Source organism: Phodopus roborovskii, unplaced genomic scaffold (assembly GCF_943737965.1).
Source record: "Phodopus roborovskii unplaced genomic scaffold, PHOROB, whole genome shotgun sequence".
In the NCBI taxonomy this organism is placed as follows: Eukaryota; Metazoa; Chordata; class Mammalia; order Rodentia; family Cricetidae; genus Phodopus; species Phodopus roborovskii.
Genome location: NW_026126629.1, coordinates 6,578,370 through 6,598,770, shown reverse-complemented (window position 1 = coordinate 6,598,770; position 20,401 = coordinate 6,578,370). Strand labels below are relative to the sequence as shown.

At 46.4% G+C, this 20,401-nt stretch overlaps 1 pseudogene; it reads left to right on the top strand.

The window, feature by feature from the left end:
- The first annotated feature begins 744 nt into the window (after positions 1-744).
- Positions 745-1,148, top strand: LOC127238249 (39S ribosomal protein L55, mitochondrial-like; annotated as a pseudogene).
- Positions 1,149-20,401: the final 19,253 nt, after the last annotated feature.

Sequence of the window (20,401 nt, the reverse complement as noted above, 5' to 3'; positions counted from 1 at the left end):
ACCGAGAGAAACCCTGTCTTGAAAAACCAATAAATAAATAAATAAATAAATACTTATGCATGTATTTTAAACTATTAATCCTGTGTTTTGAGTTTTAAGTTAACTTGTAACAGATACTATAGATTTTTAACAGTACCCAATGAACTTACAGATCTTGAGATACAGAATGTTTATATGATAGTCTTAGGCAACTAACTGAAACCTATATTCTTTTTGGCTGTTCTGCTTTGCTCTCTTCTCCCTGTTATAGCCCCTAATCCAGACATAAAGATTTTAAAAGTATGCCAGGGTCTGAAAATTGAGGAGCCCTAACTCAACCCCAGAGACAGCTTTTCAATAAAGTAGAACAGTATAAAACAACTTTAATATTACCCACACCCAGACAATATTTGAGTCCCTGTTACTCTGGATCCAGTTGGATCCAGTGGTCAGAAAGTTCAGAGATATATTCTGAGCCCGGGACCATCAAGGCAGACATGGTAGTGGTGGTGGTTGGTGCCTGGAAGCCTCAGAAATAGCAAAAACACAATTAAGAAACGCAGAACACGGGGTCACGGTGAAGGATCATCGAATACAGAGGCGGGTTCCTGCGTAGCCAGTGTGACATAGCCTCAGTTTCCCGCCTACTGAGTAAAATTCTGCACGTCGGGTCTACGAGGTCCCTCCAACGCTAAGGTGGCGGCCGCAGGTCCTATATCTGTGCTAGTGACTATTTCCTCGTGCCACCACAACTCTAAAGAAAACAATGCCTTTGGGCAGCCTTCTTGGCCTACTGAGGCACTGTGCTGTGAGGGCAGGCTTTCCTGCACCCTGCCACCTACACACATCCTCTTGGAAAGCTGACAGCAGCAGGGTTTCACTTACTCGACTGCGCCGCCAGGCCTATGCTCGCCTCTACCCTGTGCTGTTGGTCAAGCAGGATGGTTCCACTATCCGCATCCGATACCGGGAGCCACGACGCATGCTAGCGATGCCCCTAGACCTAGATGCCCTATCTCCAGAAGAGCGCCAGGCCGGGTTCCGGAAACGTGAAGCTCAGCTTCTGCAGAAGAAGGAGGAAGAGGATGATTGACAGTTTTGACACTGAACAATACAAACGGTTTTGGACCAAGACCAAGAAGTAACTATGTCAGGGAATTGCACCAGAGATATTTTGTAAGGATAGAGAATCTCTGTCTGTAAATTATACATTTTTGAAACCAAAAAGAAAAAAGAAAAAAAAAGAAAGAAACGCAGAACACACACACATACATTCAACCAAGTTTGATGCAGTTCTGTCTCAGCTTTGTGTTTACAACAAAACTTACTTACAGACACTCCAGAAAATACAGATCCATCCATACACATAAAAGAGACAAAACTTTCCAACCAACCAGGACCAGGCGAGCAGATGATGTCTCACTATTTGCCCTGGACAGGAAAATGCTGGAGTCCCATTGAAACCCCTCCATGTCCCAGATTGGGATCCCACAGAACAGAACAGACTGTGACTCACCAGGAGGTCTCTGCGCTTGCTGCTGAATCCAGTGCCCAACAAGCTATGCATCATAACAGAACGGGTAGACAAAGGAATCTTCTGATACAGTGGTAGCTGCTGGCCCAGATGAAGTACTGTCAAGCCTTGTCAAAACCCCTACTTGCCCAGATCAGGGACTCATAGAACCAGAATCCAAAAACCAGGCAGAAAAATGTCTTACCAAAGGAAGACCTCCATTAAAAAAAATAAAAATCTTGCTTTGCTGTCTCCTTTTTCAAGTATGGCAGTTCATTGCAAGAGGTCCAAAGGACAGAAGGCAGGCATGCCTTGGAGCAGTACACATTTCCCAGGCAGCTCAACCCTTCGAAGGTCCTGGAGCAAAGGATCCAGTGCATGGTCCATCATACTGAGCAACTCCAAATGTTAAACCTGAGAGTCATGAGAGAAAGACAAGTTCCACAATTTTTGAGCCAAATTTTGAAGCAAAATTTAATTAAATATTGGCCAGGATGATTGATGGGTTCTGGCCAGGACCATTCTGGAGTTCCCAGGGAATGGCCACGAGTCACATTTTGCAGAGGCTTAAAAAGGCAAAATTATAGGGCCATCATATTTCCTATCAGATCCAAACAGGGGCAAACATATATCCTGCTGTATTTTCTGCCCACCACGTACCTCCCACCCACACGTGATGAAGCTGGTGCAGCTAGGATAGGACAAGCAATCTTGACTGCAAACAGAGCCCTCAACCTTCAAGGTGTATTTTTTCTATTTTGACCTCCCATTAACTTGCAAGGTATGTTGTTCTTGTTCCTATTTTGGTCTTACAGACATTGTGTGTGCTTGGTTAACTCTGGCATTGATCAATAACCCTAGCCCCTGGCATCTTCTCTTGATGAGAAATTGTCATTCACCTCCCTTTGGGTTTGGGAACATGGTTTTTCTTAGTTCATTGCTGCTGCTGCTGCTGCTGCTGATAGTTTCCTTTGTTCTTTGAACAACTATTTTAAGGTATTTGGCTACTATGTCTTCTATCTTCTAGCTACATCAAAGGCAATTTCTACTGTTTGCTTTTTCTCATGTGTGTCATCCTGGGTTTATTTGCCCTATCTTGCTTGTCTGTTTATTTGTTTGCTGCTAGCAAAAGAACATTCCAAGTACTATTCTAGACTACTACAGGTAGTGGGACCACCCGTGGAAATGGCTGTCTTTGGTTGGCGTGTATATAGTGACTTGGCTAAAACCGTCCTATGAAATCAGTTTCCCATGCAGTGTGCAGTCTCCATCTTCTAACCATAGAATTCTCTCAGCCTTGGCATCTCTTTTAACCCAGACATGGAATACCCTTCCAGTTGATAAAAGCCATTTACTAATCAAAGCTTGTTGCTGAGGATCCTAGCAGGTATCACAGCCAGCAGGGAAATGAGCCACTAAGAGATGAGAATGAAAACTTGATACATCACAACTTGGTCAGTCAGACTAGATCAAAACTTCTAGAAAGTCTTACCCTGTGGTTTAATTTTCTTAACATCTAACACAGTAAAGCTGTGGGGGGGGTGGGTTCTCATGTGACAGTTCTCATAACAAAGCTTCAGGGATGGCTGCATTGGAATTCCCTTGTGAAATACCCTGCTACAGCATAGTACCCGAGACTTTTACCATAAGAATGAGTTCTACTGACTGGCAAATTAGAACTTCAGGGCTATGGCCTAGGCAGGAAGAATTTGTAGTAAGCCTAAGGATGGGTCTATTGATGAAGGATGCAAAGTGGATGGGGTCCTTTCATGGTGATGAGTTCCATTCACTGAGAGAAAAAGCCTGGGATTAGGGCCTACGCAGTGCTCAGGATTTACAGAAAATTCAGGTGGAGGCTGGCTCCTATTAGAATAGCAAAAGATCACAGACATTGTTTTGACTCCAGCATTCTGGGTGGCCATGCTCTGTTCTTCTTTCTGTAGAAGATTAACAATCCTGGTTCCTCCAATGCTTGTCCTAGATTGGCTTCCTACAGTTTGTCCTGTTAGATGCTCACTCTTCCTTGTTATCTAGGTTTGAGGGTATCTGTTTGCTTCAAATTCTAATGTATTAAATCGATGTGATTGCCTCCTTTCTGATGTCTCCCTTGGAAGGTCAGCCTCAGACCTGTAGACAGTCAAACAGCCAAGGAGGCCTGAGTGAATGGCTTTTCAGTTGATATTTATTTGGTCAGGTGTTGTAGTTAAGGACATTGAGTCAGTGAGGGGGCTCTATATCAGGGTCTGTTTAAGATATGAGAAGCTTTGGGGTCAGTCCACACCCTGAGCTCCTGCATGAGTGCAGCCCTGAGCATGCATATAGCCTTCCCTCACTGGGGTGCAGCCCTGAGAATGCACACAGCCTTCCTTCACTGGGGTGCAACCCTGAGCATGCACACAGCCTTCCCCCATTGGAGTGCAGCCCTGAGCATGCACACAGGACATTCCCTCACTGGGGTGCAGCCCTGAGCATGTGCACAGCTAGCTTTCTCTCACTGGGGTGCAGCCCTGAGCATGCACACAGGACATTTTCAGCCCTGAGCATGCACACATTTTCAGCCCTGAGCATGCACACAGGACATTTTCCCTCTTTTTACCAAACTTTCGGCCACCTGGCCATTTTGCTCCTCTCAGAGCTTCCCCACTGCCTGTTTCTTGCTGTCCCCCAGGGCCTCTGTTGCCTCAGCCTGACTTTCTCCCCTTTGTTTCCAGCTGAGCTCTTGGTCCTGATGGGTAGCTTTGTGACGGACTCACTCTCCCCTGAATTAGCTAGTGTGCTGGGGTGAGGGCAGCTTGTTCTCAGCGAGTGTTGGCTGAGGGTGGAGGCAACAGAGACCCACGTATTCTCAACCAGTGCCATCTGGAGGGGAGTGGGTGGGCATAGAGCCCCCCCCCCCCATGCACTGCTGGAAGAGAGCTTCCTGAAGCAGGCTGGGAGCTGGGGAGGCTGGAGTGAGGGCCCGGTGCAGGTTAACTCTTCACAAGCCAGAGCAGTGGAGGAGGCAGGGTGTGGCTCACAGACCACAGACTCTCACTCTGCTAAGATTTCATAGTCTTTCTTGAATGGCTGTTCCCCATTGCCTGTACATCCTTTTAAATCTTTCTAGGTTTGTTACTGCCCTCCCCTATTTCCCCCCACCCCAGTTGTTACTTGCTAAGCTCCTTTCTCATCCCAGAAGTCCCCGCTCTGCCTGGATGCTTTTTGATCTTGATAGTTAATTGGATTGATGAGAGACTGCTCCAATGGGCAAGACCAAAAGCTGAGGCAGTCATTAAGATCTGAGAGGAGGAAGTAATGATTTGCGGGCGTCACCTAAAACCAGCAGTTGCTTAATGCAAACTCTGGTTGCCTCGTAAAATTCCAAGTGGTGTCATTCACTCCCTCCCACCTACCACACAGAAAAGCGGGCCTGGCAGTCAGTGCTTGTCACAAACGTGTAACAGTATTTTCAGACAAATGAGGACATCAAGAGGACAGCATGGCCCGCATTCTAGCTTTCCAGTTTTTTGGTATGAAGTAAGAAGTTGTAACCAAACAACAGACGATGGCTTTAGAATGGCCATTACAAAGCAACCATGGTTTCTGGGTAGCTTTCTTGCAGTCTCCACACAAGGTTTATGTTCCCCAAAGAATGTATTTTCTTTCCCATGTAGCAGTGTTCCAGACAAAGAGACCAATGAAGACATTCAAGCACACCAGCTAGTTTGTGAATTCCAATTCAAATACACTTCTGAGTCTAGAGACACTTGAATGTAACATTTAAAAATGGTTACTATGTCAGTTGTGTTTAAAAAGAAAAAGCATGTTTGGGAGCTACTTCTTTGAGGGTGATAAAACCACAATATTTAATAATCTGTGCCTTGTTCTGCTGACATGAGTGTGCCTGAATTAATTTTTCTAAATATCAATATAAATCTAACAGAGGACTTAAATTTCCCTTCCTAGAACTTCCAGGGTCTTTTTTTTTTTTTTTTTTTTTTTTTTTTAACCCAAGTGTATGGCATACAGATGTGACTGCAGTCTGAAGATAGTTTTAAATTTTTTGTTCATTTCTGTGCCCCCATGTGTCTCAACCACAGATGACTGGGCAGCTGTCTCCTAATGCTCAGAGCACCTGCCAAATGCTGACAGGAATGTTCTAGACAACTATAGAGTGCTAAGATGGAGTCTTTGAGGAACTGAGGCAAGGGAACATTCACTGATCTTTACAGATCTCAGAATCAATAACTAGTTTTAGGTATAGAACTAAAATACCGGTCTTGGTTGTGAAGAGAGAGCACAGCTTTGCAGGGGACCTGAATCAGATGCCTCATAACTACCCGTGCCCACTTAAAACTGATAAAATAAATCTTTGAAATCCTAAATTCCCAGTGTCCTGTGGGTGTCCCTCCAACTGTGCTTCATGTCACAAAATAACACTTGAGCTGGCCAGCAGTGGTGCACGCCTTTGATCCCAGCACTCTGGAGGCAGAGGCAGGTGGTTCTCTTTGAGTTCAAGGTCAGCCTGCTCTACAGAGTGAGTTACAGGGCAGCCAGGGCTGTTATACAGAGAAACCATGTCTCAAAACAGTAAATAAATAAAATAATACTTGAACTTCAGGACAGAGGGGAGGGCCATTTGGTGACAGTGATACTACTACTGCATGACTCCTCAGCTCCTAGGGGTTTCAACTCCTTTCCCAAGGTTATCTTGCCATGATCCTGTGACAGAGAAGTGACAGCTGCCACAGGGTGGGAGTACCCTGGCTGGGGAGATGGGGAAATGGGGCCTTCCCCACATTCATTAGCTTCACTGGTACCACACAATCAGGGGGATGGAAAACTAGAGCAAGAACCCGTCCCCTCCATTCAGCTCTGTGTTCTAGACAGGGTAAAAGTCATGGGGCCGGGCACACCTTTAATCTCATAAGGCAGAGGAGCTCTGTGAGTTCAAGGCCAGCCTGGCCTACAGAGTGAGTTTCGGGACAGCTGGAGCTGTGTAGAAAGACCCAATTTAAAACAAACAAACAAAAATTCTCAGTGAAACAAAGCTAATTCACCTGTTACCAAGCTGGAGGACCATGATGAACAAGACAAGCATCACCCTAAGGATACTTTGAGGGCAAGCCCTGGCTCCTCACCTTCCTTCCTTTCACATATAGGGTCTAGTCCACAAGTAAGACTTGGCTCAACATTGACATCAAGGAAAGGACAGTCTCAAGCCAGACACTGAGGCACACTCCTGAAATTCCAGCTCTGGGGAAGTTCTGCTGCCTGCAGGGCTGGAACATGACCACCTTGTTCAATTACATCTTTACCAGCTTTCGATTCCCATGGTTTCCTTCACTGCCTAAGCTTGGCTGTCCTGGAACTCATTCTGTAGACCAAGCTGGCCCTGAACGCAGAGATCTACGTGCATCTGCCTCCCAAGTATGGGGACTGAAGTTGTGTGCCACCATTCAAATCACAACAAGCCCCCTACCCCACTCCACCCCACCCCTGCAGCTTTTGTTTCAATTCAAGCCTCGTCTCTCTTCTACGAAGGTGTTAGTGCCACATTCCCCTACAGTAAACTAAATGTAATGACTGAGCTGGAGAGAGTGGTGATTGAGAAGTGTTCCCTCTCATTTATTGGTGTATCACAAACCACTCCTAAAACAACAATTTATTATTCCTCATTCTGAGTGCCACCTGGAGACACTCTTGTGACCATCAGCAGCTATAGGCTGGGACATACATGTTGTCTTTCTCATCGCCTTGTTCACAAAACTAGCTTAGGCTCTGAACTCATGGAAGGTTCAGGGTTCTAATAGGCACAGGCAGAGGCTGCCGGGCCTCTTTAGGGTTAAGTAGAACAGCATCATTGTGGCAGTCACAAGAGTCAACTCAGACTCAGGTGAGAGTGCAACCTCCCTATTAAAGAACGGAAGAAACGCGGTGGCTGTGCTTGTTGGGTATTTTGGGTTGGTTTGGTTTCCTTAACTGGACTCATCTGAGAGGAGGAGCCTCCATTGAAGAATTGCATCTACTGATTGGCCTGTGGCCAAGTCTTGATTAATGATTGATGTGGGAGGGCCCAGCCCATCCCTACGCCTGTGCTTGTGGTTCCTGGGTGTATAAGAAAGCAGGCTGAGCAAGCCATGTGGGGCAAACCAATAAGCAGTGTCAGCTTTTTGCAGCTATGACAAAAAGCCTGGTTGGGGGGGGGTGGAATTTAAAGAAAGGTTTATTTGGCCTCAAGGTTTCAGACACTGGATCCACTGCTTTCAAGCCCGGGGCAAGACAGCAACATCAAGGTAGGAGGGTGTGACCAAGAAAAGCAGCTCACCTCCTTATAATTAGGAGGCAGCCAGAGAGGAGGCTTCCAGGAAGATCCACAAATGACTCACTTCCTCTGTTTTGACTCTGCTTCCTAATAGCCCATTCATTCATTTATGAACCCATCAATGGATTAATCCCTGGATGCGGTTGAGCCCTGGTCTATCACTGCTCAATAGTGCCACCCTCTGGGGATTAAGTCTTCTTAACACTGGAGCCTTGGGGATTGGAGGAACTTCGCATTCAAACCACAACAGTAGAAGTGAGGGTAGAAGCTGTGTGGTGTGCTCTGAGGTGTGAGGAGACCGATTGACCTGTAGTAGTTTAAGGAGGAAGTGGTTTAGTCTTAGACCTTCAGAAAGCATTCTCCTCTGGAAATTCCACAGGAAAGATTCTCCTCCCCTGAGAGTTGGGGCAACTCTAAATGGCTGAAGTGGTGTTGGAGGCTAACCTGTGTCTGTCTCAAAGCCTGTGCACCCACATCCCAGCCCCCAGAACCACGGAATGGGACTGTGTGTGGAGATAAGAGGCAGTCAGTTGCAATGAGGTTGTGGTGGATCCTAATCCAGTCTGATGGGGTCCTTATGAGAAGAAGGGTTGGGGAGAGAGAGACAACCACAGGCAGCCTAAGAGCAGCCATCGGCAAAGCAAGGTCAGTGACCTAGGAGGAAATCAAACCAGCACGTGGGCCCTCCAGAACACTGAGGAATGGAAACATGGTTGTGTAAAGGCAATTGGCAGAGACTAATATGGAATAGAAAGGCCTAAGGCAAGGCTCAGTGACCAGAACTCATGGAGATGTAGAGGTCTACAGCACCAAGTGCAGAGCTACTAACTCCAAGATGCCCAGAACTGGGTGTGATCCCAGTGTGTGCCTGGGTTCTGGGCCCAGAAGTCAGATGTGCAAGAGAGGTTACAAGCTGGGAGACAGCTCCAAACATAGTTTGATGACTCATTTACATTTTAATGAAAATAGCAATTAGTTTCCCATGATTAAATGAGAAGGCTAGGCTGCTGAGGATGCTCCCACCCACCGGCCAGCCAGCAAGACATCCACCTTGCCAGGCAGGTAGGTCCCATTATGAGCAAATGTGTGGTGGAGAAACGGGAGAGAAGGAGAAGTGGAGTGGTTCCTTGCTGTGGAGAGGCAGAACTGAAGAGGAGAAGGTGGTGGGAGTAGGTTGATATGGGAAGCCTGCTTGCCACCTGGGGCTGCGGTGAAGGCGGGGCAATGCTGACATCTGGGGCCTGGGCTGCTGCCAGGCGCCATATCTAGGTGCACCGCCCTACTGCAGCCACGGTTTGTGTTGATGTCTGAGGCTCCAGTTACCACCGGAGGCTATGCTGATCTTCTCCCCCCACCCCGCACTTTGCTGGCTCTGGCCCCACCCCCTCACCTGAGGCTTATAACCCACAGCTGGACCTTGGGTTGGCCCACTCTAACATCTAGGACCTGCAGAGCCGGAGAAGGAACTGGTCCTATGGAAAGATAACCCTCGGGGTCTCCATGATTCGGGGTGTCCGAGAGATTGCAGAGGAACTCCAGAGAGGATCCAGTATTGATGGTGCACCAGAAACCAGAGGCGATGAACCAGACCAGTGACTCAGTGTCAGTAAAGCTGGTTGTACAAAAGGCTATGCTGCGTGACACACGAAGACTCGAAATGCCACCAAGGTGAGTGAGGAGGTGTTGGAGAGCCAGAGTTTGGGGGATTTTGTTGTTATTGTTCTTGTTTTTGTCCACTTGCTTGCTCCTTTTTGTTTTGAGTTGTTTTTCTTTTAGTTTTTTTTTTTTTTTTTTAAAGGGGAATTTGGCTGAAGTGAGAAGAGGATATGGGGGAACTAGGAGGTGAGCAGAATTAGGGTGCATAATATGAAATTCCCAAAGAATCAATAAAGAAATTATGTGCTTTGTTTTTTGGTTTGTGTGTGTGACTTTTGTTTGTTTGTTTTTGGTTTTTTTTTGTTTTGTCTTTTTTTGTTTGTTTGTTTGTTTGTTTGTTTGAGACAGGGTTTCTCTGTAGATTTGGAGCCTACCCTGGAACTTGCTTTGTAGATCAGGCTGGCCTTGAACTCCCTGTCTCTGCCTCCAAGTGCTACCACTGCTCAGCATGCATTTATATCTAAAAAAAAAAAAAAAAAAAAAAAAAAGATTTTGGAAGCCTGGGGTCTGGAGAGAAGTCTGCCTGTTGAGAACACTTATTGCTCTTCCTTCAGATCCTAGTGTGATTCCCAGTACCACACTCAGCTGCCTCACATCTGCAAGTCCATCCCAGGCCTCCATGGGCACAGCATGCCCATGGAACACTTAACACACGTGCCTGAAAACATACACACACATAAAACAGAAACAAATGTGTGTGGTGTGTGTGTGTGTGTGTGTGTGTGTGTGTGTGTGTGTATATATATATATATGTATATATATATATATACATATATATATATATGTAAATCCAAAGGCTCTACTCTAAAACTAGAAAGTTTATCTTTTGGCTTCTGTAGGAAAATTAGAAGACCCAGGCCCTGTGAGCCTTCTCCAAAGTCAGGGGCTAGGGCTGACTTTTCCATTTTATAAGTACACTGTAAACATGTTTCCAAGACAGTGTGTTGTGAATTGTGGGGCCCAGGGCACCTCGGTACACACCACTTGACTGTACCGCTGCCATGCCAAGCAAGGCTCAGTGGAGACCAACCAGAAAGTAGGCCCGGAGTCTCAGTTTACACCTGACTCCAGGAGAGACCATGAGCCGGGACCACCCAGACACCATCCAGGAACGGACATCCAAGGGGAAAGTACCTAAGGTTCCAAAGGAAATTCCTAACATTGTAGGTAGGGTCACCTGATGTCCCTTAGCCCCAACACACATCCATCCCCTTTTACCAAGACACCCCTAGACAAATGCCAGCCAATCAGGGTCTTGAACCCTAAAAATTCCTTCACCCCCAACCTCTACTATCACAAAAACCCTACCCAACCCGGGCTGGGCACTCTCTGCTCTCAAGCTCTTCGTGGGACAGAGCTCAAGCTTGAGCTTGAATAAAGGCTCTTTGCTTTTATGTAAGGGAAACCAACATTCAGTCTCCTTGTTGGTTTTTTTCGGGGATAGGGGGGCTTTGAGATCTGGGCATAACATGAATAACAGGTGGGAAAAGGCAAGCAAGTCCCACCAAATGCATTGCTTTGGAATTTGGGGGTTGGAAGGCTTTATGGTAGTTTATATCTTGCCGAGACAATACAGAACAGTGTGAGTCACCTGCTGGAGTTTGTTGGTTGTGATTTACAGAAGAGGAAGTTACATAATTAGCTATACTCAGCAATAGTAAAGCTTCCAGAATCCCGGGGAGAGCCTTTGAAGGGTGTTTGTGACCCTAAGCTGAGTTTTTACAGTTGTTTGTATTCCCAGAATACACTAGAAACTGCTTCAAGTATATGTGAGTGCTCAGCTTCTGCTCAAGACACTCGGACACACACCAGCAGCCCCCAGAGTTCCTCCTTGAGTGTGAAGGGAACCCTCACTGTAATTCTCAGTCACTCTTGCTGTGAGAGCAGGGCCTTGGTTGGATTTCTAGGTTTTTGAGCTACAACATTCCCAGTTGTTCAAGTTCTTCACACAGGGTGCCTGAGGCAGAATTAGCAACAAAAATAACTGTTCAGATAGGCCTTGCCTTCCTTTCTTCCAAGGCACTTTTGCATATTATATGGAAAATTCTCCCTGTTCTGGGGTTAAATTAAATGGTTAAGGAAGATGCAGTCCTTTTCCTGGGCCTGAGGAGGGGCCAGCTGCCCATACCTGAACTTCATTCACTAGGATGGCATAACAGCCTGGCCAGGCTTCATAAGGTACCCCTGGGTCTTCGAGTCCCCTTAACTAGCAGTCCCTTAGCCAGCAGTGCTAAGGAATTACACCACTGTATTGTACACACACACACACACACACACACACACACACACACACACACACACACACACTGCTCTCCAGCTGTTCCTTGGGAAACCACTCTCCAGGCCTCCCTGGATCAATACTCCTGATGTACTTTCCCCTACTTTCCTGCTGTTTTCCTCTGTCCATCTAGCCCAAGAGCCATCAAGGATGCAAGAATCACTGTCATCTGTCTGCCACCTTCTGGAAATCCTGCCTCATTCCACTGCAGACAGGAAGCCACCAGGCGGGATCGAACATGGCAGTCTGCCTGAAATCACAGATTCTGAGGGGAACATTCACAGAGGCCTGACTGTGCTGCCGGCTAGGGGCAGGCTAAATCCCCAAACTGTCACCTCTGTACACCAGGACACTTACAGATCAGGAAACTAGAGCACACAGTCACCTCTGATTCACACAGTGGAAAGCAAAGCTGACTGTTGAACCCAGGCAACCTCTGCCTGTGGGCCTAAAGGCATGCATGCATTAACAAGAACTGCTCATGCATCTACTTATGCAAGTTCCACCTTGCTCCAGAAAGGATTTGCAACGGTTCACAAAACCATGTAAAGATCAAATATAAGATCGACAGGAGCCAACTAACTATGTGGCTACTCCTTGCAGCAGACAAGAAATGAATGCAGAAAATGCCAAGGTCCTTCAGTTGTGGATGGGCACAGTCAATTCAGTGGAGGAAGAGGCAATTAACTGGTAGAGCACTTGCCTAGTGTGGGTAAGGCTGCACCAAATCAGTAAGGGTGCTGTGAGCCAGCTTCTTTGGCTCCAGATCCTGTTTTCACAGGAAAAATAAAGTGTATAATTTTTACTCCAACTAACTTGTAGATTTATTTTCTAAATACAGATTCAATCTAAAAGGGAACGAGTGTGTGGTTTTGGAATTTAAAATTGAGACTAATAATTCAGTTTCTCACAGCTTGTCTAGTATATAAACAGGAAGTCTGGGACCATATCTGTTATCTACCATGCGCAAGAACAGACCACAAGATATACAACAAAACCCACTTTAAGAGTTTTATTAGCAAAGGGGTGTGTGCAGGCCTGTCTGGAAGGAACATGGTGAGAAAGAGACTGGGTAGGGTATGTCTGCTTTTATAGGTAAATTAGTGCATGCGTAGTGGGGCTTACATAGCCACCCACATATATGCTCGGATTACGTGGCCATGCTGCGTATAAGGCACTGGGATGACTAGGCATTTTGCCTGAATGCTGATGGCCACGTGGTTGGCTGCAGGGCCCCGGAAATAACAACAATATCTGTCGGGAGAGAAACTGATTTCAAATATCCAAGACTTGAGGCCCACATGACAGGATGAATTTGGGTGTCTCAAAATGTAGACGCCAGGACAAGGTGAGATGTGCAGTTTATTGTCAGCCACGCTACTGAGAGAGAGACACAAAGGGACAGTGGAGGGAGCTTGCAGACCACAATGCTGGCCTGGCCCTGTAAAGAAGATAGGAAAAACAGAAGGCAGGATTGGAGAGGTCAGGCTACAGTGCAGGCCCAGGAACAGGGCCAAAGCTGACAGGCTGTCCTTGTGCGCACTGCTGACCACTAGGGTTCTCTGTCACAAGGAAGGGGCCTGCAGCAGCTCTCCAGCTGTGCCTGAGTGGGAAGCTTGACCTCAGCATCAGCATGCTATGAGTCCTTACAGCTGCAGACCCCAGCAGTGCTCTGTGTGGCACGGCAATGGCTGAACCTGAGTCAAGTTTGATATGACAACCCACATTATAATGGGCCCCACATTATAATGGGTCTTCATTGGTTCTGTGTCTGGTGGCATCAAGGTTGGGGTCACCCACTTTCCATATCCTTCCACGGCCTGGTAGTCACTCCAGCCATTTTATCTCTTGGCCACAGGGAGAAAAGTAGAGTGGTCATATGTCCATCAAGACAACAGACACTTTCCAAAAGCCTCACAGAGACCATCTCTGATTTCTCACTCCCAGAACTGTGCTCCTGCAGGAAAGTGGCTTAGAAAGGAGCCGGGGAAAGATGTGAGTCAGGTGGCATGATGGTACACCCCCACCAGAGGCATTACCACTGAGCCGTGAAGAAAGCCTAATAGTAGCAATGCAACCGGCATCTCCAGCCCACATAGATGCTATGTTTAGCAGCTGAACGAGAACCCATCAGGCTCCAGCAGGACCTTCCCAGAGCAGCTGGCAGTGAAGCCTTGATGTGCTGCATGGAGGTCTCCTAGAGCACTTCCTGGGTCATCCTGGTACACAAGTTAGAGAGTTCATATTTCCCCTCTCAGAAGGTAATTTATATTTTCCATGAAAGGCTAACACTATGGACTTGGAAAGAGACCCAAGTTGTTTGCCCACTATACCAGGTACATTTATTTATATTTTCAAGTTTAAAAACATTTTTATTTATGTGCGTGCACACCATGGGTATGCAGAGATATGCCATGTGTGTGCAGATGCCTGAAGAAGCCAGAGGAGTGTGTCTGGTTCTACAGTTACAGGTGATCTCAGGCGGTTGTGAGCTGCCCAGCTTGGGTGCTAGGAACCAACTCAGGCCCTCTATAAGAACAGTAACCACTCTTGACTGTGGAGCTGTCCCTCCAGCCCCAAGTTTTCATTGTTGTTGTTGTTCAAAGAACCTTTTAAAAGGAGTTTATTCTGGGCCTAATGTGAATGGCCCTGGCCCAGGAATGTGGATTTACATTCCCCTGAGTGACATGTTCCTAATGAAATCCCTAATCTCCAACAGGACCTTGTACATAAATTGGGTGCTAGCCTAGGCACCTAGGTTTGTGTATCTGTGCCTGCTCCACCCTTCTGTCTTATGACTCCCACGGGTGTGGGATATGGTTGGTGGGTGCCTTGGGAGGTCCTGATTAAGCTGAACCAATGAAGGTGATCTCATTCTCTTGGCAGTCACTTGGTGCAAAACTGGGCTGTGAGTTGGCTCAATGGGATTCAGGGGAATGTTGCTGGGACTTCTGGGAAATTCTTGTCTTTGGCTAGAGAGAAAGCCCCTGGGACAGCTTATTTCTATCTTCAGCAGATGTGAACAAGAGAGCAAGGACTCCTGATTGCTCCTCACTGCCATCCTGGGACCCTAAATGGTGTCTCTGTAGGGAAGCTGACCCTCTGGACAGTGGCCTTAGAATCAGAACCTGGGACATAGAGAATATTACTGCTAGATGAACTGCCTTGAAGCCCTTCAAGGGACGAATACCTAGGTGTGTCAGTCCATTGTTCCACTACAGGAACTTTTTAATTTTTATTTTATGTGTATGCCTGCACATATATACATATACATGTGTGTGCCTGGTGCCCCCTGGGAGGCCAGAAGAGGGCTTTGGATTCGCTGAATCTGGAGCTGCACATGACTGTGAGCTGCTTTGTGTGTGCTGGGAACTGAGCAGAACCTGGCTCCTTTGCAAGAGCAGCAAGTACTCCTAACCACGGAGCCGTCTCTTCAACCCCTATAGGCAGTTTTGGTTGGTATTTCTGTCACCCTGAACACATCCTACCTGCCCTGGGTGTGGGGCATTCTGGAGAGCAGGAGGGATGAGGAAATGTGCTGGGTCTCCACACCCTGGGAGAGCTGCTCTGTGTGTTTCCGGGATTGTAAGAACAGCATAGATGTTACAGTCACCAAGAAGCTGGCACTGGGCTCATGCCACTTCCTCTGTGAGTTCAGGGCTCGGCTCTTTCCCAGATTGCAGTGACCTCTGGAACCTTGAAAGACTTCACAATCAAGGTAAGTGTCCAAGCGGACAGACTTACCACCAGGTTCAGGGCAACACCAGTACTTCTTTATTTTTCAAAGCAGGCAGCAGTGATGACAGAAGATAAGACAAACACATAGCAGATGCAGGCTCTCAATTTTCTCTCATCACAGTTGAAAAATGCCCCTTACCTTGCAGGAAGATTGTGGGTTAGGAGGCACTGAGTCACCAGTCACCAGTGGGTTTTATACTGTGGATACAATGGCCAGAAACACAGCAGCATTGTGAATAAACGTCAAAGACCTTTTTCTAGAACAGTTCACAGACTCAGAAGTGAGAGCAGTTGGTCTGGCCCTCCCACCTATGGCAAATACAATTCCTTCCAGATCACCAAAGCCAGTCACCCAGCTCACCCTTTGGAAGCTGGGGCAGGCTGATTCTTTTGTCTCTTGTAACTAGAGGAGCTCCCATAATTGACTTCTCATATTATGCTTTAAACAGTCACTGCTCTTCAGAGAGGAGACACAGTGAACACCAGCCTGTCAAACATAAACACTGCCAACTCATCTCCTTCTGTGTTCTATGCACAAAAGATATTCTGAGAGGCAGCCATTTAGAGACACTCTAGAAGGCTGTGGCAATACCTCAGAGGGTAACAGCACACAAGCTTGTAGACCTGAGTTCAGATTCTCAACACCCAGATAACTGGGCATGGTTGTGCAGGCCGGTAAACCCCAAACCCCTGTACACAAACCAGGCATGATGGTACAGGCCTGTAACTCTCCAAGCCCGTGTGGAGTGTGGATAACTGGGTCTGGCTTATAACCAGGTCTTACCTACCATGTTCTTCTGCCTCGCCACAGGCAACATGAAGAGGCCAAGTGTCCGTGCACTGATCAAAGCCTCTGAACTGTGAGCCATCCTACCATCCTGCTAAAACAAATGCCATTTTTCGTCTTCTGGGGAGGCAAGGACCAGGCACGCATAGCTAGGTATACACCATAAGGGACTGAGTAAAAAAATAAATAAATAAACAAAAACCAAAAAACAATTGGTGTTTGTTTTTTGTTGTTTTGCTTTTTTACGCTCAATGAAGCATTATTTAGAATCAAAATGAAGAGCTGAGTACAGTGGTGCCAACCTCTAATCCCAGCACTCACAAGAACAAGGCAGGAAGAAAATGGAATGCAGGCCTCGGTTCATATTCTAGAAATTCTGTGGGCAGTAGTTAGTAATGTTATTTATTTCAAATAAATAAATTAGTTAAAAACAAACTTCTTGAGAGTTCTTGCCTTGCTTTGGCTTCCTCTCTGTGCAAGTAGAGTTGCTTGTGACCTGGCTGAATGAATGAAACACAGGCTTAGCCTATCAAAACATGCTCTTTACACTTCGTCCCTCTTCTCCTCTTTTTATTTTGTATTCTCCTCTTTTTATGTTGTATGCTTGGTTTTCAGTTTTTTTATTACATTAATTTCGTGTGTGTGTGTGTGTGTGTGTGTGTGTGTGTGTGTGTGTGTGTGTTACACAACAACCCGCAGGAGTCTATTCTTTCTGCATCACATAGGACCCAGGGATCAAACTTGGGTTGTCAGTCCTGGCTGCAAGCACCTTGACCCACTGAGACATGTTCCTGGTTCAGTTTTCGGCGCCAAGGCTGCAGGGAAGTCTAGTTAACACAGTTCATATTTCTTTGAATTGTCCCAGAAAGCAACTGATGGTGTACAGCTAGTGGCCACCCCGTGTGGAAAAAACCACAGGCATTCATATGAGTGTGGTGAGAGAGAAAAGACAGTTCTGTGTCACGCTGCGCTGGTCCCTCACCCCTAACACTAATTTAGTCACCACAGCATCTGTGAGGGAATATTTGTAGTCTCATTTTTACTGCAAGACACAGACTCAGAGAGCTTCCAGAGAGCACACAGTCGGCGGACAGCAGTTTAGGAATTAGCATCTAGATCAGCTATCTTCCAAATGCCCTGCTGTTTATAGCACCGGGAAAACACAAAGGAAGATGAAAGAAAAGAAGCTCCTTCCAGCACCCCCTCCTTTCCTTACTACCAGTTAATACTCCTCAGCAAGGCAAAGGCCACCCAGCCTCACAAACAGCCCAGCTGTGGGCAGCGGGCCTGGTGGCTCAGGCCTTGCAGGTCCATTACCGAGTCAAAGCTTCAGCTCCCAGTGTAACTCAGGGATAATGTATGGAGTAGGTGGGAAACCCAAAGAGTATGAGAGTCTGGTTGTTCTGCTCTCTTCTGCCTTGACTGGCTCCCCAAGCTGGAGTGGCACACCGCGACAGGGCTGCAGTACTTCTGAAGAGATGTGAAGGCTGGTCCCTCATGTCTCTCAAAAGGACACACTGGCCTGTCACCGCTCTAGAGGCAGTGGGGCATGGGAGAACAGAACCGATCAACCAGGTGAACTAAAGTCTCATGCAGTAGTCGATTTCATTCAGAACCACAGACGATTTATAGTCTGAAGGTTAACAATGGCAACGTAAGTAAAGTTCTCGTGAGTTCAAGCTGTATGCAATCACAAGGACACGCCACACATGGCAAAAAAACATGTTTTTCCACAGAGCATATAATGATAGTTTAAACATTTAGTTGAATAACCAAAAAAGCAATCTGAGGTAAGCTCCCGCCTGTCTGCTACACCTGGGAGGAGCATAAAAACACATTCCAGGAACAATTCCATGTTTTGAAGAAACTGAATGTGCTTGTCTGTCTTCCTGGAGTTTTTTCACAAACCCTCAGAATTCTCCTTGCACAGCACCATTTTTTGGACTGATTTCTGACACTGGCCCAACATGCCCCTGCTCCAATTGCTTTAAAAAATTATTGGGAGCTGAGGAGATGACCCAGTGGTTAAAGCTCTTGCCGTGTATGCCTGAGAAGTAGTAGTGTGTGGGTCCCCTGAAATCCACCCGAATGTTGGGTGGGTTTGGTTGTCTGCACGAGATTCCAGATGTTTAATTACATGATAAAGGTCCGCTCTTTGCAACTTACTATTGGATATTATTCCCCATTGAAACAAGAGGTTCAATGATTACAGAGAATGCAAGCACAAAATGCTTTGTGAGATGAGGGACGTGGTCAAGAGATTCCTACTTCTCTGTAGGTTCCTTTCCCTAGTTTCTACAAACCCCAGTGCCTTACTGTTCTATGCAAGTGATTAGCAGCACATCTTCATACCTAATAACAAGTTATTGGATCTATTACATACTTAGGTCCTTGGCAACAACCATGTAATTAGAGCCCTGCGAGCTTCGAAGGAGAGGAGCTTCGTACAAATCAAGATCCAACAATAAAAGCATGTGAGCTGCTCTTCCAGGATGCTGGTGATGGAGATTTTCTTGGAAGCAGTATTGAATTCCTAGTCTATGTCTGAGTCAGCATTGAATGACTTTAAGCATGAGCTGATGGTCTTTTAAGAAACTCTAGGATAAAAATAACAGGACTTATTCTGCAAAGGTTTCATTGCACAAAAAACATGCAAGGGCTCACTTCCTCTCAGTGGTCAAACCTGGCTCAGCCCCTCTCTTCTTCTTGGTATGAGGAGTCCCCCTTTCCTTGATGGACTTGTGATCCCCAGTTGTCCTTGGATACCTTGAACAGGCCCATGGTACGTCGTTTCTGTAGGAAAAACCACATAGCTCTCTGATGCCCAACAAGGACTTGGTATGTTTCATAAAGAGCTAAGGGCAATGTCCGCTCCTTGCTTCTTCTGGTTGCCGTGCGGTCCCTGTTGAGCTCTTGGCAGTAGCACAGAGCCACGTCTGCTGTTCATTAGTGGCTTACATGTCAGCAGGCAAATATCAGGATAAGCTATTGTAAAAACGCTGGCTATAAACTGCTAGAAATATTAAGGAAAAACAAATGGAGCTCTATTCTCAGTTACTAAAAGGAATAACAAGAGATTAAATGCACCATTCGCGGACTCCATGCCAGTGGAAGGAATTTGCCATGGTGTCATAGAGGTGAACAGTAATTGGACCCACCACGGTGGATGATCACACTGCTCCTGGCCTGGAAGCAGGGGTGGCCTTGGGGTCTGAATCCCCAGCTCTGGCACTATGACTCCTAATGCCCTGCGGCTTTGCCAGAGCATGACCTCAGCCCACCTGATTTTCTTCTTATCTTTCCTTTCTCTGTGTTCCCAAAAAGTTTTAAAAATTCATTTAAAATCCTGAAAACATTCTAAATAGAATCCCCTCAGGTAAAGCTCATATTTAATCTTCGTTGCTCATTTTCAAAGTTCTGCAGCTTAGGTAATATTTTTGATTTACTTGAAATAAATGTCTTAAGCATAGCAGACTTAAAAAAAAAAAAAGTACCAATACAGTCATGAACCAGAATGAAAAAAAGGTTGACATTTTATCAAGAAAAAAGATGATCATTAGCTAGCTCTTATCCCAGCTACTCAAGAGAAGGGCAGTCAGCAGAGCCTCGACCCTCGGAGTCCTAGACCAGCTTGGCGGGATGGAGATGGATTGGTGGATAAATTGAATTCAGACTGCAGAAGCCACAGAAAAGCCAATGTAGAATCACAAGTTTCTATAGTCTAAGCACTCCCTACAAGGAAATGGAAGGCAGAGAGCTGTTAGCCTGGCTTTTGCAGGGAAGAGACAGTGTGTGATGGCTGATTTTCACTGTCAACTTGACACAACCTAGAATCACCTGGAAAAAGAGTCTAATAGGGAATTATTTACATTGGGTTGGCCTATGGGCAGGCCTTGACTGGGGGGGGCGGGGGGGGCGGGGGGGGGGAGTTTCAGTGTGGGCGGTACCATTCCCTAGGCAGAAGGTCCTGAACGAACAAGAGACTAAGCGATCCTTTCTCAGCTTTTGGCTGTGAATGTGATGTTAGTGTCTGAGCTTCTGTCATTGTGATCTCTCCAAAGTCTAACCTAGAAGTGTGAGATAAAATAAATTCTTTATCCCCTAACTTTCTTTATCATAACAACAGAAATGAAACTATGATACCCT